Source organism: Chiloscyllium punctatum, chromosome 14, assembly GCF_047496795.1.
Source record: "Chiloscyllium punctatum isolate Juve2018m chromosome 14, sChiPun1.3, whole genome shotgun sequence".
Classification (NCBI taxonomy): Eukaryota; Metazoa; Chordata; class Chondrichthyes; order Orectolobiformes; family Hemiscylliidae; genus Chiloscyllium; species Chiloscyllium punctatum.
The window spans coordinates 88014522-88036954 of record NC_092752.1 but is presented as its reverse complement, the minus strand read 5'-3'; positions in this window follow the sequence as shown (position 1 = coordinate 88036954).

Below are 22433 nucleotides of genomic sequence, written 5' to 3'. Positions count from 1 at the left end.
TCGCTGTGTGTGTGTGTCCCTCCCTCGCTGTGTGTGTGTGTGTCCCTCCCTCGCTGTGTGTGTGTGTCCCCATCACTGTGTGTGTGTGTGTCCCTCCCTCGCTGTGTGTGTGTGTCCCTCCCTCGCTGTGTGTGTGTGTGTCCCTCCCTCGCTGTGTGTGTGTGTCCCCATCACTGTGTGCGTGTGTGTCCCTCCGTCACTGTGTGTGTGTCCCCCTCTGTCACTGTGTGTGCATGCCCCTCACTGCTGTGTCTGCGTGTCCCTCCCTCGTTGTGTGTGTCCCTCCCACCCTCGCTGTGTGTGTCCCTCCCTCGCTGTGCGTATGTGTGTGTCCCTCCCTCGCTGTGTGTATGTGTGCGTGTCCCTCCCTCGCTGTGAGTATGTGTGTGTGTCCCTCCGTCGCTGTGTGTATGTGTGCGTGTCCGTCCCTCGCTGTGTGTGAGCATGTCTCTCACTCTTTCAGTGTGTGCGTGTCCCTCTCTCACTGTATGTGTGTCCCTCCCTCGCTGTGTGTGTATCCCTCCCTCGCTGTGTGTGTGCGTGCCCCTCCCTCGCTCTGTGTGTGTGTGTGTGTGTGTGTGTGTGTGTGTGTAATTCCCTCACTGTGTGTGTGCGTGTCCCTCCCTCGCTGTGTGTGTGTGTGTGTGTGTGTCCCTCCCCCGCTGTGTATGTACGTGCCCCTCCCTCGCTGTGTGTGCGTGTCTCTCCTCGTTTTGTGTGTGTGTGTCCCTCCCTCACTGTGTGTGAGCATGTCTCTCACTCTTTCAGTATGTGCGTGCCCCTCTCTCACTGTGTGTATGTCCCTCCCTCGCTGTGTGTGTGTGTGTGTGTGTGTGTGTGTGTGTGTGTGTGTCCCTCCCTCACTGTGTGTGCGTGCCCCTCCCTTGCTGTGTGGGTATCCCTCCCACCCTCGCAGTGTGCCTGTCCCTACCTCACTGTGTGTGTATGTGTCCCTCCCTCGCTGTGTGTATATGTCCCTCCCTCGCTGTGTGTGTGTGTATGTATGTGTGTGTGTCCCTCCCTCGCTGTGTGTGTGTGTCCCTCCCTCGCTGTGTGTATATGTCCCTCCCTCGCTGTGTGTGTGTGTATGTATGTGTGCGTGTCCCCCCGCTGTGTATGAACGTGTCCGTCACTCACTGTGTGTGAGCGTGTCGCTCCCTCGCTGTCTGCGTGTGCCCCTCCCTCGCTGTGGGCGTGTCCCCCTCACTGTGTGCGTGTGTGTCCCTCTGTCACTCTGTGCGCATGCCCCTCACTCGCTGTGTGCGCGTGTTCCTCCCTCGTTGTGTGTGCGTGTCGCTCCTTGTTTTGTGTGTGTGTGTGTGTGTGTATGTGTGTGTGTGTCCCTCCCTCGCTGTGTGCGTGCGTGTCCCTCCCTCGCTGTGTGCGTGCGTGTCCCCCTCACTGTGTGTGTGTCTTTCCCTCCCTTTGTGTGTGAGTGTGTGTGTCCCTCCGTCACTGTGTGCGCGTGCCCCTCACTCGCTGTGTGCGCGTGTCCCTCCCTCGTTGTGTGCGCGTGTCTGTCCCTCACTGTGTGTGCGCGCGTCCCTCCCTCGCTGTGTGAGCGTGTCCCTCCCTCGCTGTGTGTATGTTCCACTCCCTTGCTGTGTGTGTGCGTGTCCCTCCCTCGCTGTGTGTGCGTGTCCCTCCCTCGCTGTGAGCGTGTGTCCCTCCCTCGCAGTGTGTGCGTTGTCTCCCACTTGCGCTGTGTGTGCGTCTCCCTCCCTTGATGTGTGTGTGTGTGAGTGTGTGTGTGTGTGTCCCTCCCTCGCTGTGTGTGTGTGCGTTTGTGTGTGTGTCCCTCCCTCGCTGTGTATGTGTGCGAGTCGCTCCCTCGAGGGTGTGTGTGTGTGTGTGTGTGTGTCCCTCCGTCGCTGTGTGTGTGTGTCCCCCTCCATCGCTGTGTGTGTGTGTCCCTCCCTCGCTGTGTGTGTGTGCGTTTGTGTGTGTGTCCCTCCCTCGCTGTGTATGTGTGCGAGTCGCTCCCTCGAGGGTGTGTGTGTGTGTGTGTGTGTGTGTGTGTGTCCCTCCGTCGCGGTGTGTGTGTGTGTCCCTCCCTCGCGGTGTGTGTGTGTGTCCCTCCCTCGTGGTGTGTGTGTGTGCATGTCCACCACTTGCTGTGTGTGTGTCTGCCCCTCCCTCGCTCTGCGTGTGTGTGTCCCTGTTCCATGCTGTGTGTGTGTGTGTGTGTGTCCGTCCCTCGCTGTGTGTGTGTGTGTGTGTGTGTGTGTGCGTGTGTGTCCCTCCCTTGCTGTGTGTGTGTGTCCCCCTCGCTGTGTTTGAGCATGTCTCTCACTCTTGCAGTATGTGCGTGACCCCCTCACTCTGTGTGTGTGTGTCTCTCCCTCGCTGTGTATGTGTGTGTCCCTCCCTCGTGTGTGTGTGTGTGTGTGTGTGCGTGTCCCTCCCTCGCTCTGTGTGTGTGTGTGTGTGTGTGTGTCCCTCCCTCGCTGTGTGTGTGCGTGTCCCTCCCTCGCTGTGTGTGTGTGTGTCCCTCCCTCGCTCTGTGTGTGTGTGTGTGTGTGTGTGTGTGTGTGTCCCTCCCTCACTGTGAGTGTGCGTGTCCCTCCCTCGCTGTGTGTGCGTGTGTCCCTCCCTCGCTGTGTGTGCGTGTGTCCCTCCCTCGCTGTGTGTGTGTGTCCCTCCCTCGCTGTGTGTGTGTGTGTGTGTGCGTGTCCCTCCCTCGCTCTGTGTGTGTGTGTATGTGTGTGTGCGTGTGCGTGTCCCTCCCTCGCTGAGTGTGTGTGTGTGTGTGTGTGTGTGTGTGCGTGTCCCTCCCTCGCTGAGTGTGTGTGTGTGTGTGTGTGTCCCTCCCTCGCTGTATGTGTGTGTGTCCCTCCCTCGCTGTGTGTGTGGCCCTCCCTCGCTGTGTGTGTGTGTGTGTGTGTGTGTGTCCCTCCCTCGCTGTGTGTGTGTGTGTCCCTCCCTCGCTGTGTGTGTCCCTCCCTCGCTGTGTGTGTGTGTCCCTCCCTCGCTGTGTATGTGTGTGTCCCTCCCTCGTGTGTGTGTGTGTGTGTGTGTGCGTGTCCCTCCCTCGCTCTGTGTGTGTGTGTGTGTGTGTGTGTGTGTGTGTGTGTGTGTGTCCCTCCCTCGCTGTGTGTGTGCGTGTCCCTCCCTCGCTGTGTGTGTGTGTGTGTCCCTCCCTCGCTGTATGTGTGTGTGTCCCTCCATCGCTGTGTGTGTGTGTGTCCCTCCCTCGCTCTGTGTGTGTGTGTGTGTGTGTGTGTGTGTGTCCCTCCCTCACTGTGAGTGTGCGTGTCCCTCCCTCGCTGTGTGTGCGTGTGTCCCTCCCTCGCTGTGTGTGCGTGTGTCCCTCCCTCGCTGTGTGTGTGTGTCCCTCCCTCGCTGTGTGTGTGTGTGTGTGTGCGTGTCCCTCCCTCGCTCTGTGTGTGTGTGTGTATGTGTGTGTGCGTGTGCGTGTCCCTCCCTCGCTGAGTGTGTGTGTGTGTGTGTGTGTGTGTGTGTGTGTGTGCGTGTCCCTCCCTCGCTGAGTGTGTGTGTGTGTGTGTGTGTGTGTCCCTCCCTCGCTGTATGTGTGTGTGTCCCTCCCTCGCTGTGTGTGTGGCCCTCCCTCGCTGTGTGTGTGTGTGTGTGTGTGTGTGTCCCTCCCTCGCTGTGTGTGTGTGTGTCCCTCCCTCGCTGTGTGTGTCCCTCCCTCGCTGTGTGTGTGTGTCCCTCCCTCGCTGTGTGTGTGTCCCTCCCTCGCTGTATGTGTGTGTGTCCCCCTCACTGTGTGTGTGTGTGCGTGTCCCTCCCTCGCTGAGTGTGTGTGCGTGTCCCTCCCTCGCTGAGTGTGTGTGTGTGTCCCTCCCTCGCTGAGTGTGTGTGTGTGTGTGTGTGTGTGTGTGTGTCCCTCCCTCGCTGTATGTGTGTGTGTCCCTCCCTCGTGGTGTGTGTGTGTGTGTCCCTCCCTCGCTCTGTGTGTGTGTGTGTGTGTGTGTGTGTGTGTGTGCCCCTCCCTTGCTGTGTGTGTGTGTGTGTCCCTCCCTCGCTGTGTGTGTGTGTGTCCCTCCCTCGCTGTGTGTGTGTGTGTCCCCCTCGCTGTGTGTGTGTGTCTGCCTCCCTCGCTGTGTGTGTGTCCCCCTCCCTCGCTGTGTGTGTGTGTCCCTCCCTCGCTGTGTGTGTGTGTCCCCCTCCCTCGCTGTGTGTGTGTCCCCCTTCCTCGCTGTGTGTGTGTCCCCCTCCCTCGCTGTGTGTGTGTGTCCCTCCCTCGCTGTGTGTGTGTGTCCCTCCCTCGCTGTGTGTGTGCGTGTCCCTCCCTCGCTGTATGTGTGCGTGTCCCTCCCTCCATGTGTGTGCGAGTCCCTCCCTCGGTATGTGCGCATGTCCCCCACTTGCTGTATGTGCGTGTCCCTCCCTCCATGTGTGTGCGTGTCCCTTCCCCACTGTGTGTGTGTGTGTGTGTGTGCGTGTGTGTGTGTGTGTGAGTCCCTCCCTCGCTGTGTGTGTGTGAGACCCTCCCTCGCTCTGTGTGTGTGTGTGTGTGTGTGTGTGTGTCCCTCCCTCGCGGTGTGTGTGTGCGTGTCCCTCCCTCGCTGAAAGTGTGTGTGTGTGTCCGTCCCTCGCTCTCTGTGTGTGTGTCCGTCCCTCGCTGTGTGTGTGCGTGTCCCTCCCTCACTGTGTGTGAGCATGTCTCTCACTCTTGCAGTGTGTGCGTGTCCCCCTCACTCTGTGTGTGTGTGTCCCTCCCTCGCTGCGTGTGTGTGTGTCCCTCCCTCACTGTGTGTGCGTGTGTGTCCCTCCCTCGCTGTGTGTGTGCGTGTCCGTCCCTCGCTGTGTGTGTGTGTCCCTCCCTCACTGTGTGTGCGTGTGTGTCCCTCCCTCGCTGTGAGTGTGTGTGTGTGTGTGTCCCTCACTGTGTGTGTGTGTCCCTCCTTCGCTGATTGTGTGTCCCTACCTCGCTGTGTGTGTGTGTCCCACTCGCTGTGTTTGAGCATGTCTCTCACTCTTGCAGTACGCGCGTGTCCCCCTCACTGTGTGTGTGTGTGTGTGTGTGTGTCCCTCCCTCGCTGTGTGTGTGTTCCTCCCTCGCTGTGTGTGTGTGTCCCTCCCTCGCTGTGTGTGTGTGTGTCCCTCCCTCGCTGTGTGTGTGTGTCCCCATCACTGTGTGTGTGTGTGTCCCTCCCTCGCTGTGTGTGTGTGTCCCTCCCTCGCTGTGTGTGTGTGTGTCCCTCCCTCGCTGTGTGTGTGTGTCCCCATCACTGTGTGCGTGTGTGTCCCTCCGTCACTGTGTGTGTGTCCCCCTCTGTCACTGTGTGTGCATGCCCCTCACTGCTGTGTCTGCGTGTCCCTCCCTCGTTGTGTGTGTCCCTCCCACCCTCGCTGTGTGTGTCCCTCCCTCGCTGTGCGTATGTGTGTGTCCCTCCCTCGCTGTGTGTATGTGTGCGTGTCCCTCCCTCGCTGTGAGTATGTGTGTGTGTCCCTCCGTCGCTGTGTGTATGTGTGCGTGTCCGTCCCTCGCTGTGTGTGAGCATGTCTCTCACTCTTTCAGTGTGTGCGTGTCCCTCTCTCACTGTATGTGTGTCCCTCCCTCGCTGTGTGTGTATCCCTCCCTCGCTGTGTGTGTGCGTGCCCCTCCCTCGCTCTGTGTGTGTGTGTGTGTGTGTGTGTGTAATTCCCTCACTGTGTGTGTGCGTGTCCCTCCCTCGCTGTGTGTGTGTGTGTGTGTGTGTCCCTCCCCCGCTGTGTATGTACGTGCCCCTCCCTCGCTGTGTGTGCGTGTCTCTCCTCGTTTTGTGTGTGTGTGTCCCTCCCTCACTGTGTGTGAGCATGTCTCTCACTCTTTCAGTATGTGCGTGCCCCTCTCTCACTGTGTGTATGTCCCTCCCTCGCTGTGTGTGTGTGTGTGTGTGTGTGTGTGTGTGTGTGTCCCTCCCTCACTGTGTGTGCGTGCCCCTCCCTTGCTGTGTGGGTATCCCTCCCACCCTCGCAGTGTGCCTGTCCCTACCTCACTGTGTGTGTATGTGTCCCTCCCTCGCTGTGTGTATATGTCCCTCCCTCGCTGTGTGTATGTTCCACTCCCTTGCTGTGTGTGTGCGTGTCCCTCCCTCGCTGTGTGTGCGTGTCCCTCCCTCGCTGTGAGCGTGTGTCCCTCCCTCGCAGTGTGTGCGTTGTCTCCCACTTGCGCTGTGTGTGCGTCTCCCTCCCTTGATGTGTGTGTGTGTGAGTGTGTGTGTGTGTGTGTCCCTCCCTCGCTGTGTGTGTGTGCGTTTGTGTGTGTGTCCCTCCCTCGCTGTGTATGTGTGCGAGTCGCTCCCTCGAGGGTGTGTGTGTGTGTGTGTGTGTGTGTGTGTGTCCCTCCGTCGCTGTGTGTGTGTGTCCCCCTCCATCGCTGTGTGTGTGTGTCCCTCCCTCGCTGTGTGTGTGTGCGTTTGTGTGTGTGTCCCTCCCTCGCTGTGTATGTGTGCGAGTCGCTCCCTCGAGGGTGTGTGTGTGTGTGTGTGTGTGTGTGTGTGTGTCCCTCCGTCGCTGTGTGTGTGTGTCCCCCTCCATCGCTGTGTGTGTGTGTCCCTCCCTCGCTGTGTGTGTGTGTGTGTGTGTCCCTCCCTCGCTGTGTGTGTGTGTGTGTGTCCCTCCCTCGCTCTGTGTGTGTGTGCGTGTGTGTGTGTCCCTCCCTCGCTGTGTGTGTGTGTCCCTCCCTCGCTGTGTGTGTGAGTCCCTCCCTCGCTGTGTGTGCGTGCCCCTCCCTCGCTGTGTGGGTATCCCTCCCTCCCTCGCTGTGTGTGTGTGTGTGTCCCTCCCTCGCTGTGTGTGTGCCCCCCTCACTGTGTGTGTGCGTGCCCCTCCCTCGTTGTTTGTGTGTGTCCCTCCCTCGCTGTGTTTGTGTGATTCCTCCCTCGCTGTGTGTGTGTGTCCCCCTCACTGTATGTGTGTGTCCCCCTCACTGTATGTGTGTGTCCCTCCCTTGCTGTGTGCGTGTCTCCCTCGCTGTGTGCGTGTCTCCCTCGCTGTGTGTGTGTCTGTGTGTGTGTGTGTGTGTCCCTCCCTCACTGTGTGCGTGTGTCCCTCCCTCGTGTGTGTGTGTCCCTCCCTCGCTGTGGGCGTGTCCCCCTCACTGTCTGCGTGTGTGTTCCTCCCTCGCTGTGTGAGTGTGTCCCTCCCTCGCTGTGTGTGTGTGCGAGTCGCTCCCTCGAGGGTGTGTGTGTGTGTGTGTGTGTGTGTCCCTCCGTCGCTGTGTGTGTGTGTCCCCCTCCATCGCTGTGTGTGTGTGTCCCCCTCCCTCGCTGTTTGTGTGTGTGTGTGTGTGTGTCTCTCCCTCGCTGTGTGTGTGTGTGTGTGTGTGTGTGTGTGTCTCTCCCTCGCTGTGTGTGTGTGTGTGTGTGTGTGTGTGTGTGTGTCCCTCCCTCGCTCTGTGTGTGTGTGTGCGTGTGTGTGTGTCCCTCCCTCGCTGTGTGTGTGTCCCTCCCTCGCTGTGTGGGTATCCCTCCCTCCCTCGCAGTGTGCATGTCCCTACCTCGCTGTGTGAGTGCATGTCTCTATGTCTCTCACTCTTGTAGTGTGTGCGTGTCCCTCCCTCACTGTCTGTGCGTGTTCCTCCCTCACTGTGTGTGAGCGTATCCCTCGCTCGCTGTGTGTGCGTGTCCCTCCCTCGCTGTGTGTGAGCGTGTCGCTCCCTCGCTGTGTGTGAGCGTGTCCCTCCCTCGCTGTGTGTGCGTGTCCCTCCCTCCCACGTGTGTGTGTCCCTCCCTCGTGTGTGTGTACCTCCCTCGCTGTGTGCGTGTCCCCCTCGCTGTGTGCACGTGTCCCTGCCTCGCTGTGTGTGTGTCCCCCTCCCTCGCTGTGTGAGTGTGTGTGTCCCTCCCTAGCTGTGTGTGTGTGTGTGTGTCCCTCCCTCGTCTGTCTGTGTGCCCCTCCCTCGCTGTGTGTGTGCGTGTCCCTCCCTCGCTGTGTGTGTGCGTGTCCCTCCCTCGCTGTGTGTGTGTGTGTCCCTCGCTCGCTGTGTGCGTGTCCCTCCCTCGCTGTGTGTGCGCGTCCCTCCCTCACTGTGTGTGCGTGTCCCTCCCTTGCTGTGTGTGTGTGTCCCTCCCTCGCTGTGTGTGTGTGTCCCTCCCTCGCTGTGTGTGTGTCCCTCCCTCGCTGTGTGTGTGTGTGTCTCTCTCTCTCGCTGTATGTGTGCGTATTCCTTCCTCACTGTGTGTGTGCTTGTCCCTCCCTTGCTGTGGGTGTGCGTGTCCCTCCCTCGCTCTGTGTGTGTATGTGTGTGTGTGTGCGCGTCCCTCCCTCGCTGTGTGTGTGTCCCTCACTCGCTGTGTGTGTGCGTGTCCCTCCCTCACTGTATGCGTGCGTGTCCCTCCCTTGCAGTGCGTGCGTGTCCCTCCCTCGCTGTGTGTGTGCGCGTCCCTCCCTCGCTGTGTGTGTGTCCCTCCCTCGCTGTGTGTGTGCGTGTCCCTCCCTCACTGTATGCGTGCGTGTCCCTCCCTTGCAGTGCGTGCGTGTCCCTCCCTCGCTGTGTGTGTGTGTCCCTCACTGTGTGCGTGCGTGTTCCCCACTTGCGGTGTGTGTGTGCCTGTCCGTCCCTCGCTGTGTATGTGAGTGTCCCTCCCTCGCTGTGTGTGTGTTCCTCCCTCGCTGTGTGTGTGTGTCCCTCCCTCGCTGTGTGTGTGTGTGTCCCTCCCTCGCTGTGTGTGTGTGTCCCCATCACTGTGTGTGTGTGTGTCCCTCCCTCGCTGTGTGTGTGTGTCCCTCCCTCGCTGTGTGTGTGTGTGTCCCTCCCTCGCTGTGTGTGTGTGTCCCCATCACTGTGTGCGTGTGTGTCCCTCCGTCACTGTGTGTGTGTCCCCCTCTGTCACTGTGTGTGCATGCCCCTCACTGCTGTGTCTGCGTGTCCCTCCCTCGTTGTGTGTGTCCCTCCCACCCTCGCTGTGTGTGTCCCTCCCTCGCTGTGCGTATGTGTGTGTCCCTCCCTCGCTGTGTGTATGTGTGCGTGTCCCTCCCTCGCTGTGAGTATGTGTGTGTGTCCCTCCGTCGCTGTGTGTATGTGTGCGTGTCCGTCCCTCGCTGTGTGTGAGCATGTCTCTCACTCTTTCAGTGTGTGCGTGTCCCTCTCTCACTGTATGTGCGTCCCTCCCTCGCTGTGTGTGTATCCCTCCCTCGCTGTGTGTGTGCGTGCCCCTCCCTCGCTCTGTGTGTGTGTGTGTGTGTGTGTGTGTGTGTGTGTGTGTGTGTGTGTAATTCCCTCACTGTGTGTGTGCGTGTCCCTCCCTCGCTGTGTGTGTGTGTGTGTGTGTGTCCCTCCCCCGCTGTGTATGTACGTGCCCCTCCCTCGCTGTGTGTGCGTGTCTCTCCTCGTTTTGTGTGTGTGTGTCCCTCCCTCACTGTGTGTGAGCATGTCTCTCACTCTTTCAGTATGTGCGTGCCCCTCTCTCACTGTGTGTATGTCCCTCCCTCGCTGTGTGTGTGTGTGTGTGTGTGTGTGTGTGTGTGTGTGTCCCTCCCTCACTGTGTGTGCGTGCCCCTCCCTTGCTGTGTGGGTATCCCTCCCACCCTCGCAGTGTGCCTGTCCCTACCTCACTGTGTGTGTATGTGTCCCTCCCTCGCTGTGTGTATATGTCCCTCCCTCGCTGTGTGTGTGTGTATGTATGTGTGTGTGTCCCTCCCTCGCTGTGTGTGTGTGTCCCTCCCTCGCTGTGTGTATATGTCCCTCCCTCGCTGTGTGTGTGTGTATGTATGTGTGCGTGTCCCCCCGCTGTGTATGAACGTGTCCGTCACTCACTGTGTGTGAGCGTGTCGCTCCCTCGCTGTCTGCGTGTGCCCCTCCCTCGCTGTGGGCGTGTCCCCCTCACTGTGTGCGTGTGTGTCCCTCTGTCACTCTGTGCGCATGCCCCTCACTCGCTGTGTGCGCGTGTTCCTCCCTCGTTGTGTGTGCGTGTCGCTCCTTGTTTTGTGTGTGTGTGTGTGTGTGTATGTGTGTGTGTGTCCCTCCCTCGCTGTGTGCGTGCGTGTCCCTCCCTCGCTGTGTGCGTGCGTGTCCCCCTCACTGTGTGTGTGTCTTTCCCTCCCTTTGTGTGTGAGTGTGTGTGTCCCTCCGTCACTGTGTGCGCGTGCCCCTCACTCGCTGTGTGCGCGTGTCCCTCCCTCGTTGTGTGCGCGTGTCTGTCCCTCACTGTGTGTGCGCGCGTCCCTCCCTCGCTGTGTGAGCGTGTCCCTCCCTCGCTGTGTGTATGTTCCACTCCCTTGCTGTGTGTGTGCGTGTCCCTCCCTCGCTGTGTGTGCGTGTCCCTCCCTCGCTGTGAGCGTGTGTCCCTCCCTCGCAGTGTGTGCGTTGTCTCCCACTTGCGCTGTGTGTGCGTCTCCCTCCCTTGATGTGTGTGTGTGTGAGTGTGTGTGTGTGTGTCCCTCCCTCGCTGTGTGTGTGTGCGTTTGTGTGTGTGTCCCTCCCTCGCTGTGTATGTGTGCGAGTCGCTCCCTCGAGGGTGTGTGTGTGTGTGTGTGTGTGTGTGTGTGTCCCTCCGTCGCTGTGTGTGTGTGTCCCCCTCCATCGCTGTGTGTGTGTGTCCCTCCCTCGCTGTGTGTGTGTGCGTTTGTGTGTGTGTCCCTCCCTCGCTGTGTATGTGTGCGAGTCGCTCCCTCGAGGGTGTGTGTGTGTGTGTGTGTGTCCCTCCGTCGCTGTGTGTGTGTGTCCCCCTCCATCGCTGTGTGTGTGTGTCCCTCCCTCGCTGTGTGTGTGTGTGTGTGTGTCCCTCCCTCGCTGTGTGTGTGTGTGTGTGTCCCTCCCTCGCTCTGTGTGTGTGTGCGTGTGTGTGTGTCCCTCCCTCGCTGTGTGTGTGTGTCCCTCCCTCGCTGTGTGTGTGAGTCCCTCCCTCGCTGTGTGTGCGTGCCCCTCCCTCGCTGTGTGGGTATCCCTCCCTCCCTCGCTGTGTGTGTGTGTGTGTCCCTCCCTCGCTGTGTGTGTGCCCCCCTCACTGTGTGTGTGCGTGCCCCTCCCTCGTTGTTTGTGTGTGTCCCTCCCTCGCTGTGTTTGTGTGATTCCTCCCTCGCTGTGTGTGTGTGTCCCCCTCACTGTATGTGTGTGTCCCCCTCACTGTATGTGTGTGTCCCTCCCTTGCTGTGTGCGTGTCTCCCTCGCTGTGTGCGTGTCTCCCTCGCTGTGTGTGTGTCTGTGTGTGTGTGTGTGTGTCCCTCCCTCACTGTGTGCGTGTGTCCCTCCCTCGTGTGTGTGTGTCCCTCCCTCGCTGTGGGCGTGTCCCCCTCACTGTCTGCGTGTGTGTTCCTCCCTCGCTGTGTGAGTGTGTCCCTCCCTCGCTGTGTGTGTGTGCGAGTCGCTCCCTCGAGGGTGTGTGTGTGTGTGTGTGTGTGTGTGTCCCTCCGTCGCTGTGTGTGTGTGTCCCCCTCCATCGCTGTGTGTGTGTGTCCCCCTCCCTCGCTGTTTGTGTGTGTGTGTGTGTGTGTCTCTCCCTCGCTGTGTGTGTGTGTGTGTGTGTGTGTGTGTGTGTGTCTCTCCCTCGCTGTGTGTGTGTGTGTGTGTGTGTGTGTCCCTCCCTCGCTCTGTGTGTGTGTGTGCGTGTGTGTGTGTCCCTCCCTCGCTGTGTGTGTGTCCCTCCCTCGCTGTGTGGGTATCCCTCCCTCCCTCGCAGTGTGCATGTCCCTACCTCGCTGTGTGAGTGCATGTCTCTATGTCTCTCACTCTTGTAGTGTGTGCGTGTCCCTCCCTCACTGTCTGTGCGTGTTCCTCCCTCACTGTGTGTGAGCGTATCCCTCGCTCGCTGTGTGTGCGTGTCCCTCCCTCGCTGTGTGTGAGCGTGTCTCTCCCTCGCTGTGTGTGAGCGTGTCCCTCCCTCGCTGTGTGTGCGTGTCCCTCCCTCCCACGTGTGTGTGTCCCTCCCTCGTGTGTGTGTACCTCCCTCGCTGTGTGCGTGTCCCCCTCGCTGTGTGCACGTGTCCCTGCCTCGCTGTGTGTGTGTCCCCCTCCCTCGCTGTGTGAGTGTGTGTGTCCCTCCCTAGCTGTGTGTGTGTGTGTGTGTCCCTCCCTCGTCTGTCTGTGTGCCCCTCCCTCGCTGTGTGTGTGCGTGTCCCTCCCTCGCTGTGTGTGTGCGTGTCCCTCCCTCGCTGTGTGTGTGTGTGTCCCTCGCTCGCTGTGTGCGTGTCCCTCCCTCGCTGTGTGTGCGCGTCCCTCCCTCACTGTGTGTGCGTGTCCCTCCCTTGCTGTGTGTGTGTGTCCCTCCCTCGCTGTGTGTGTGTGTCCCTCCCTCGCTGTGTGTGTGTCCCTCCCTCGCTGTGTGTGTGTGTGTCTCTCTCTCTCGCTGTATGTGTGCGTATTCCTTCCTCACTGTGTGTGTGCTTGTCCCTCCCTTGCTGTGGGTGTGCGTGTCCCTCCCTCGCTCTGTGTGTGTGTGCGTGTCCCTCCCTCGCTGTGGGAGTGCATGTCTCTCACTCTACAGTGTGTGCGTGTTCCTCCCTCACTGTGTGTGAGCGTATCCCTCCCTTGCTATGTGCGTGTGTCCTTCACTCGCTGTGTGCGCGTGTCCCTCCCTCGCTGTGTGCGTGTGTGTCCCTCCCTGGCTGTTTGTATGTGTGTCCCTCCCTCGCTGTGGGAGTCCCTCCCTCACTGTGTGTGCGTGTACTTCCCTCGCTGTGTGTGAGTGTGATTCCTTCCTCGCTGTGTGCGCGTGTCCCTCCCTCGCTGTGTGTGCGTGTCACTCATCGTTGTGTGTGTGTATCCCTCCCTCGCTGTGTGTGTCCTTCCCTCGCTGTGTGTGAGTGTGATTCCTCCCTTGCTGTGTGTGTGTGTGTGTCCCTCCCTTGCTGTGTGTGCGTGTCCCTCCCTCGCTGTGTGTGTCCCTCCCTTGCTGTGTGTGTCCTTCCCTCGCTGTGTGTGAGTGTGATTCCTCCCTTGCTGTGTGTGTGTGTGTGTCCCTCCCTTGCTGTGTGTGCGTGTCCCTCCCTCGCTGTGTGTGTGCATGTCCTTCCCTCGCTGTGTGTAAGTGTGATCCCTCCCTCGCTGTGTGTGTGTGTGTCCATCCCTTGCTGTGTGTGTGTGTGTCCATCCCTTGCTGTGTGTGTGTCCCCCTCACTGTGTGTGTGTGTGTCCCTCCCTCGCTGTGTGTGTGTGTCCCTCCCTCGCTGTGTGTGTGTCCCTCCCTCGCTGTGTGTGTATGTCCCTCCCTCGCTGTGTGTGTGCGTGTCCCTCCCTCGCTGTGTGTGCGTGTGTCCCTCCCTCGCTGTGTGTGTGTGTGTGTGTGTCCCTCCCTCGCTGTGTGTGTGTGTGTCCCTCCCTCGCTGTGTGTGTGTGTGTCCCTCCCTCGCTGTGTGTGTGTCCCTCCCTTGCTGTGTGTGTGTCCCTCCCTCGCTGTGTGTGTGTGTGTCCCTCCCTCGCTGTGTGTGTGCGTGTCCATCCCTCGCTGTGTGTGTGTCCCTCCCTTGCTGTGTGTGTGTGTCCCTCCCTCGCTGTGTGTGTGTGTCCCTCCCTCGCTGTGTGTGTGTCCCTCCCTCGCTGTGTGTGTGTGTCCCTCCCTCGCTGTGTGTGTGTCCCTCCCTCGCTGTGTGTGTGTGTCCCTCCCTCGCTGTGTGTGTGTCCCTCCCTCGCTGTGTGTGTGTCCCTCCCTCGCTGTGTGTGTATGTCCCTCCCTCGCTGTGTGTGTGCGTGTCCCTCCCTCGCTGTGTGCACGTGCCCCTCCCTCGCTGTGTGTGTGTGTGTGTGTGTGTCCCTCCCTCGCTGTGTGTGTGTGTCCCTCCCTTGCTGTGTGTGTGTGTCCCTCCCTCGCTGTGTGTGTATCCCTCCCTCGCTGTGTGCACGTGGCCCTCCCTCGCTGTGTGTGTGTGTGTGTGTGTGTCCCTCCCTCGCTGTGTGTGTGTGTCCCTCCCTCGCTGTGTGTGTGTGTGTGTGTGTGTGTGTGTATGTGTGTGTGTCCCTCCCTCGCTGTGTGTGTATCCCTCCCTCGCTGTGTGCACGTGCCCCTCCCTCGCTGTGTGTGTGTGTGTGTGTGTGTGTCCCTCCCTCGCTGTGTGTGTGTGTCCCTCCCTCGCTGTGTGTGTGTCCCTCCCTCGCTGTGTGTGTGTCCCTCCCTCGCTGTGTGAGTGTTTCCCTCCCTCGCTGTGTGTGTGTCCCTCCCTCGCTGTGTGTGTGTGTCCCTCCCTCGCTGTGTGTGTGTCCCTCCCTCGCTTTGTGTGTGTCCCTCCCTCGCTGTGTTCGTGTCCCCCTCACTGTGTGTGTCCCTCCCTCGCTGTGTGTGTGTCCCTCCCTCGCTGTGTTCGTGTCCCCCTCACTGTGTGTGTCCCTCCCTCGCTGTGTGTGTGTCCCTCCCTCTCTGTGTGTGTGTGTCCCTCCCTCGCTGTGTGTGTGTCCCTCCCTCTCTGTGTGTGTGTGTCCCTCCCTCACTGTGTGCATGTGTGTCCCTCCCTCGCTGTATGTGAGCGTGTCCTTCCCTTGCTGTGTGTGTTTCCCTCCCTCGCTGCGTGCGTGTCCCCCTCACTGTGTGTGTCCCTCTCTCACTGTGTGTGTGTGTGTGTGTGTGTGTCTCTCTCTCGCTGTATGTGTGCGTGTTCCTTCCTCACTGTGTGTGTGCTTGTCCCTTGTCCCTCCCTCGCTGTGGGTGTGCGTGTCCTTCCCTTGCAGTGGGTGTGCGTGTCCCTCCCTTGCTCTGTGTGTGTGTGTGTGTGTGTGTGTGTGTGTGTGTGCGTGGTGCGTGTCCCTCCCTCGCTGTGTGTGTGTGTGTGTGTGTGTGTCTCTCTCTCGCTGTATGTGTGCGTGTTCCTTCCTCACTGTGTGTGTGCTTGTCCCTTGTCCCTCCCTCGCTGTGGGTGTGCGTGTCCTTCCCTTGCAGTGGGTGTGCGTGTCCCTCCCTCGCTATGTGTGTGTGTGTGTGTGTGTGTGTGTGTGTGTGTGTGTGTGTGTCCCTCCCTTGCTCTGTGTGTGTGTGTGTCCCTCCCTTGCTCTGTGTGTGTGTGTGTGTGTGTGTGTGTGCGTGTCCCTCCCTCGCTGTGTGTGTGCGCGTCCCTCCCTCGCTGTGTGTGTGTCCCTCCCTCAGTGTGTGCGTTCGTGTCCCTCCCTCACTGTATGCGTGCGTGTCCCTCCCTCGCAGTGCGTGTGTGTCCCTCCCTTGCTGTGTGTGTGTGTCCCTCTCTCGCTGTGTGTATGTGTCCCTCCCTTGCAGTGTATGCGTGTCCCCCACTTGCGGTGTGTGTGCGTGTCCCTCCCTCGGTGTGTGTGTGTGCGTCCCTCCCTTGCTGTATATGAGCGTGTCCCTCCCTCACCGTGTGTGTGTCCCCCTCACTGTACGTGTCCCTCCCTCGCTCTGTGTGTGTGCGTCCCTCCCTCGCTGTGTGTGTGTGTCCCTCCCTCGCTGTATATGAGCGTGTCCCTCCCTCACCGTGTGTGTGTCCCCCTCACTGTACGTGTCCCTCCCTCGCTGTGTCTGTGTGTCCCTCCCTCGCTGTGTGTGTGTGTCCCTCACTGTGTGCGTGCGTGTTCCCCACTTGCGGTGTGTGTGTGCCTGTCCGTCCCTCGCTGTGTATGTGAGTGTCCCTCCCTCGCTGTGGGAGTGCATGTCTCTCACTCTACAGTGTGTGCGTGTTCCTCCCTCACTGTGTGTGAGCGTATCCCTCCCTTGCTGTGTGCGTGTGTCCTTCGCTCGCTGTGTGCGCGTGTCCCTCCCTCACTGTGTGCGTGTGTGTCCCTCCCTGGCTGTTTGTATGTGTGTCCCTCCCTCGCAGTGGGAGTCCCTCCCTCGCTGTGTGTGCGTGTACTTCCCTCGCTGTGTGTGTGATTCCTTCCTCGCTGTGTGCGTGTGTGTCCCTCCCTGGCTGTTTGTATGTGTGTCCCTCCTTTGCTGTGGGAGTCCCTCCCTCGCTGTGTGTGCGTGTACTTCCCTCGCTGTGCGTGAGTGTGATTCCTTCCTCGCTGTGTGCGCGTGTCCCTCCCTCGCTGTGTGTGTGTGTCCCTCATCGTTGTGTGTGTGTGTGTCCCTCCCTCGCTGTGTGCGTGTGTCTTGCACTGTGTGTGTGCGTGTCCCTCCCTCGCTGTGTGTGCATGTCCTTCCCTCGCTGTGTGTGTGTGTGTGTGATTCCTCCCTCGCTGTGTGTGTGTGTCCATCCATTGCTGTGTGTGTGTCCCCCTCACTGTGTGCGTGCGTGTCCTTCCCTTGCTGTGTGTGTGTCCCTCACTTGCTCTGTGTGTGTGCATGTCCTTCCCTCCCCCGCTGTGTATGTGTGTGTGTGTGTGTGTGTGTGTGTGTGGTGTGGTGTGTGTGTGTGTGTATGTACGTTTCACTTCCTTGCTGTTTGTGTGTCCCATCCTCGCTGTGTGCGCGTGTCCTTCCCTCGCTGTTTGTGCATGTCCTTCCCTCCCTAGCTCTGTGTGTGTGTGTCCCTCCCTCGCTGTGTGTGCATGTCCCTCCCTGGATGTGTGCGCGCGTGTCACTCCCTTGCTGTCTGTGTGTGTCCATCCCTTGTGTGTGTGTGTCTGTCCCCCTCCCTTGCTCTTTGTGTATATCCCCCTCACTGTGTTTGCGCATCTCCCCTCGCTGTGTGAGTGCATGACCCCCTTGCTGTGTGTGTGTGTGTGTCTCTCCCTCGCTGTGTGTACATGTCCCTCCCTGGATGTGTGTGCGCGTGTCACTCCCTTGCTGTCTGTGTGTGTCCATCCCTTGTGTGTGTGTGTGTGTGTCCCTCCCTTGCTCTTTGTGTATATCCCCCTCACTGTGTGTGCACATTTCCCCTTGCTGTGTGAGTGCATGTCCCCCCTTTCTGTGTGTGCGCGTGTCCCTCCCTCGCTGTGCCTGTGCGTGTCCCCTCTCGCTGTGTGTGCGTGCACCCTCTCAATTTCTGTGCACATGCCCTCCCACTCGCCGTGTTTCTGCTTGTTCCTAATTCTCAGTGTGTGTGCGTGTCCCTCCCTTGCTGTGTATGTGCATATCCCTCCCTCGCTGTGTGTGTGTGTCAACTCGCTCTGCGTGTGTGTGTTTGTGTTTGTGTGTGTGTGTGTGTGTGTGTGTGTCCCTCCCTCCCTCGCTGTATGTGCGCATATTCCTCCCTCGCTGTGTGTCTCAGCAAGTCCCTCCCTCGCTGTGTGTGCAAGAGTCACAGCATCACAGGATTATGACTACTTGGAAAACCATAGTTAAATTAGCCACAGTCAGTATGGGTTTGTGAGGGGTCAGGTCATGCCTCACAAACCTGATTGAATTCTTTGAGGATGGGAATATTGGTTTCCTGGTAAGTAATTGTTTTGGGTGACACTGAAATTGGTGGTAAAGTGGACAGTGGAGAAGGTTATCTATGATACCAACAGGATGAACAGTCCTGCTGGGACAGTGGGCTGAAGAATAGCAGATGGAGTTTAATTAGATAAAGGTGAGGTGTTCCATTTTGGTGAAACAAACCAGGGTGGGACTTGTACAGTCAGTGTTCGGGCCCTGGGTAGTGTTTTCAGTCAGTGACCCAGTGACCCAGGTACACAGTTCTTTGAATGTGGTGTCACAGGTAGACAGGTTGGTGAAGCAGGCGTTTGGGATGGTTACCTTCATTGGGGAGAGCATTAAGAGTAAGAGTTGGGATGTCATGTTGTGGCTGTAAAAGACATTGGTGGGGCCACCATTAAAACATTGTTGATCAGTCGGAAGAACTCATCTGGTTCACTAACCTCCTTTAGGGAAAGACATCAAATATTCTAACCTGGTCTGGCCGACATGTGACTCCAGACCCACAACAATATGGCTGACTCTGAGTTACCCTCTGGGTAATTAGCAGAGGGATCAAAGAACGTTGTTCCAGGCAGTGACACCCACATCCCATGAATGAATATATAAAAATACCTATGTCCCTCTGTACCTCTGCAAACCCCTCCAACTGCAGCAATCCGTCCTGGCTTTGTAACACCCTGAGCACTCTCTGTAACACTCTCACCTCCTCCAGCACCTTCACCTCTCCCTGTTCCTATCGTGTCAATGAACCCTGACCGTGACTCCCCTTCCCCCAGCCCCCCTCCTGCGAGCAGACCCATTGCAATCCTTTTACATTTACTCCTAAAACACACTCTCACTTCAGGATTTTAAGTACTTTTTGGTGATCTTCTCAGCCTCATAATCTAGTGTGATCCCTTTTGTCCTGAGTGAGGGATCAGTGGGAATTTCTTGCTGAGGTTTTTACTGTTTCATTCAAACGTCCTTTTGTTGAATATTTTGCATTGTCCCTTCAAATGTTTTCCACTGTTCATTTACAGACACATATTTCAGTCTGTTTAGCCTGTTTACCTTGGTCAGTTCTCCTCTCAAACTCATGTAATTGGCTATTTTTGTTTCTAGTTGTAGCTTGTCCTTTCTGTGATTCACTTTAAAACTTTATATTTAATTAAACTGCACTTTATCACAATTTCCCGAAGGATCTCTCCAGGTGACATGACTCATTCACTAAGTTTCATTACACGGTCGCTCTGCGATAGTTATGTCCCTTAACAGTTGCACAATGTGTTTTTCAAAGAAACACTGAAAAAAAAAATTCCGAACTCCTTCCAATATCAATGTTGACCGTGTGATTGTCCCAGATTATACAAATATTGACGTTTTCCAAAATTATCACAATGCCTTTGTTAAAAAATTCCAATGAGTTCCTGTGTAATGCAGTGATGAGCAATAAAATGCTGTTTGGTGGCGAAAACTATTCTGCTGCTTGTGTCCTTGGCAAGTAGTAACCAGAATTTACATTCAGACTGACTCTACTTCATGATCTGAAGCCAAATGCTTTCTCTGTAATGCCTTTGGTATCCATTATTGTTAGCGTTGCCCATTTTGCCTGAGTTTGCACATGATTACGAACCACTGAATATTTTTGTTCACCCTGTATCCATGTCTCCCTGGTGTCTAAATCTCTTTTATCTCTGTGTCACAAATCCATCGACCTTATTGCAGCAACTTTGTCCATTCAAAAACATAATATACTCTCTTCCACAATTTTCTGTCACAAATCTCTTTGCTGATGTACAATTTTAGTTAAACTCTGTCCCATCCTGTTCCTTTCTGCTTGTTTTCAGCCACATTCCCATGCTGTTCCATTGCTTCACCTTTTCCCTTTGGATTTGAAAAGCTCCTTTCACCTGCATCCTCTCTGTCAGTTTAATGTCCTGTCCATAAACCTACCGACATGATTGGCCAGGACACTGCTCCCAGCACAGTTCCAGGGGGACCATCCTCATAGATTTTTTTTTTAAAACCAGGTATGGGATGTGTGAGTCTCTGACTGACCAGCCTTTCTTGCCCAGTCCGAGAAGCCCTTGAGCTGAGTGACTTGCTCGGCCATTTCAGAGGGTCATTGAGAGGCAAACCCTTTGCTGTGGGGATGTCGTGCAGACCACGTGAGGATGGGCAGATGCCCTTCTCTAAAGGACAAGGGTTTGGATTTGTTGTACTTCAGTAATGGTTTCATACTTCTTTGTGGATTGTTAATTATTATTTTTAAAATTATTGATTTCAAATGTCTTCTTTTCAGATGGTGGGTTTCAATCCTGTCTCCCCTGAACATGAGCTGAGGTTTTGGATACATTCTCTCACAATAATACCTCTAGGCCATCACTTCACCTGCTCACTGGGTCCTCATCCCTGAGCACTGATACCAGGGCCTCATGAAGCTAAACCCATTCTTCCAACATGACTGTGTGATCCTGACATCTTCCAGCAATCTGGGACTATTACTTAATATCGCTCCATTTTCCAGATCTCTGTGGAACTCAGTGCCATTCTCCATGTGTAACCCTCACTGCATCTGTTTAATTTCCCATTCTGTCTATTTCTCTGTCTCCTGTAGATACTGAGGAAAGTCCTGACTCAATAGCCTTCACAGCTGCGGGGTGGATCGTGCATCATCACATTGAACGCAGTTGGTCTGCCAGAGAGAGACAAAGGGAAAGGAGATCTGGAGCCTTCAATAAATCCTGTAGTGAGGTAAGGTCACCCACAGTGCACAGAGCAAAGGACAATGAGAGGGCTCCAAACATCTGTTAACACAACATGACATAGATACAGTGCTGGAAGGGGAGAACAGTACACACACACCCCAGGCTCAATCACCATCCCAATGTAAGTTCTGTTATATTAAAACTCACTACAACAGTATATCTATGGCATGTCTTGTGGTCCAGTGTCTTCAATAATTTTTAATTCCTATAACAGATCCTATCGCTGTAACCTCCTCCCTTCCCGATAGTCCCTCCACATATTTGAAATGTACTGCATTCCAGACTACCATCCCTATCCCTGTAACTTGCTTCAGTGTCTACTACATGCCTTATCTCGGTAGTCTCCTCCTCCAATAAGGTAAAAACAAGGACTGCAGATGCTGGAAACCAGAGTCTAGATTAGAGTGGGGCTGGAAAAGCACGGCAGGTCAGGCAGCATCCGAGGAGCAGGAAAATCGACATTTCGGGCAAAAGCCCTTCATCAGGAACAGAGGCCGGGAGCCTGCAGAGTGGGGAGATAAATGAGAGGGGGGTGGGGATGGAGAGAAAGTAGCATAGAGTACAATAGGTGAATGGGGTGGAGAAGGAGGTGATATGTCAGAGTGGAGGATGGGGGAAGGTAGCAAAGAGTACAATGGGTGAATGGGGGTGGGGATGGGGGTGATAAGTCAGAGAGGAGGGTGGAATGGATAGGTGGGAAGGGAGATAGGCCATTAGGACAGGTCATGGGGGCGGGGCTGAGCTGGAAGGCTGGAGGTGGGGGAAGGGGAAATGAGGAAACTGGTGAAGTCCACATTGATGCCCTGGGGTTGAAGTGTTCCGAGGCAGAAGGTGAGGCGTTCTTCCTCCAGGCGTCGGGTGGTGAGGGAGCGGCGGTGAAGGAGGCCCAGGACCTGCATGTCCTCGGCAGAGTGGGAGGGGGAGTTGAAATGTTGGGTCACAGGGCGGTGGGGTTGATTGGTGCAGGTGTACCAGAGATGTTCCCTAAAGTGTTCTGCTAGGAGGTGTCCAGTCACCCTCAATGTAGAGGAGACCGCATCGGGAGCAACGGATACAATAAATGATATTGGTGGATGTGCAGGTAAAACTTTGGATGTGGAAGGCTCCTTTGGGGCCTTGGATGGTTGTGAGGGGAGAGGTGTGGGCGCAGGTTTTGCAATTCCTGCAGTGGCAGGAGAAGGTGCCAGGAAGGGAGGGTGGGTTTTTCAGGGGCGTGGAACTGACCAGGTAGTCAAGAAGGGAATGGTCTTTGCGGAAAGTGGAGAGGGGTGGGGAGGGAAATATATCCCTGGTGGTGGGGTCCGTTTGGAGGTGGCGGAAATGGCAGCAGATAATTTGGTTTATGCGAAGGTTGGTAGGGTGGAAGGTGAGCACCAGGGGCGTTCTGTCCTTGTTACGGTTGGAGGGGTGGGGTCTGAGGGCGGAGGTGCGGGATGTGGACGAGATGCGTTGGAGGGCATCTTTAACCACGTGGGAAGGGAAATTGCGGTCTCTAAAGAAGGAGGCTATCTGGTGTGTTCTGTGGTGGAACTGATCCTCCTGGGAGCAGATACGGCAAAGGGGGAGGAGTTGGGAATACGGGATGGCATTTTTGCAAGAGGTAGGGTGGGAAGAGGTGTAATCCAGGTAGCTGTGGGAGTCAGTGGGTTTCTAAAAAATGTCAGTGTCAAGTCGTTTGTCATTAATGGGGATGGAGAGGTCCAGGAAGGGAAGGGAGGTGTCAGAGATGGTCCAGGTAAATTTAAGGTCAGGGTGGAATATGTTGGTGAAGTTGATGAATTGCTCAAACTCCTCGCGGGAGCACGAGGTGGCGCCAATGCAGTCATCATTGTAGCGGAGGAAGAGGTGGGGAGTGGTGCCGGTATAATTACGGAAGATGGACTGTTCTCCGTAGCCAACAAAGAGGCAGGCAGAGCTGGGGCCCATACGGGTGCTAATGGCTACCCCTTTGGTCTGGAGGAAGTGGGAGGATTCAAAGGAAAAATTGTTAAGGGTGAGGACAAGTTCAGCCAACCGAATGAGAGTCTCGGTGGAATGGTACTGTTGTGGACGTCGGGAGATGAAGAAACAGAGGGCTTTGAGGTCCTGGTCATGGTGGATGGAGGTGTAGAGGGATTGGATATTCATGGTGAAGGTGAGGCGTTGGTGGGCCAGGGAAATGGAAGTCTTAGAGGAGGGGTAGGGTGTGAGTGGTGTCTCGAACGAATGTGTGTAGTTCCTGGACTAGGGGGGACAGGACAATGTCGAGGTAGGGAGACATGAGTTCGGTGGGATAGGAGCATGCTGAGACAATGGGGCAGTTGGGGTGGTTAGACTTGTAGAACCGGGCAGTGGGGGATCCCTGACAATGAGGTTGGAAGCTGTGGGTGGGAGATCTCCTCCTGAGGTGATGAGGTTCTGTCTGCTCTGGGAGATGACGGTTTGGTGATGGGATGTGGGTCATGGTAGAGGGGGTGGTAGGAGGAGGTGTCTTTGAGTTGGCATCATGGCTTCAGCGGTGTAGAGGTCAGTGCACCAGACTACCACTGCACACCCCCTTTATCTGCTGGTTTGA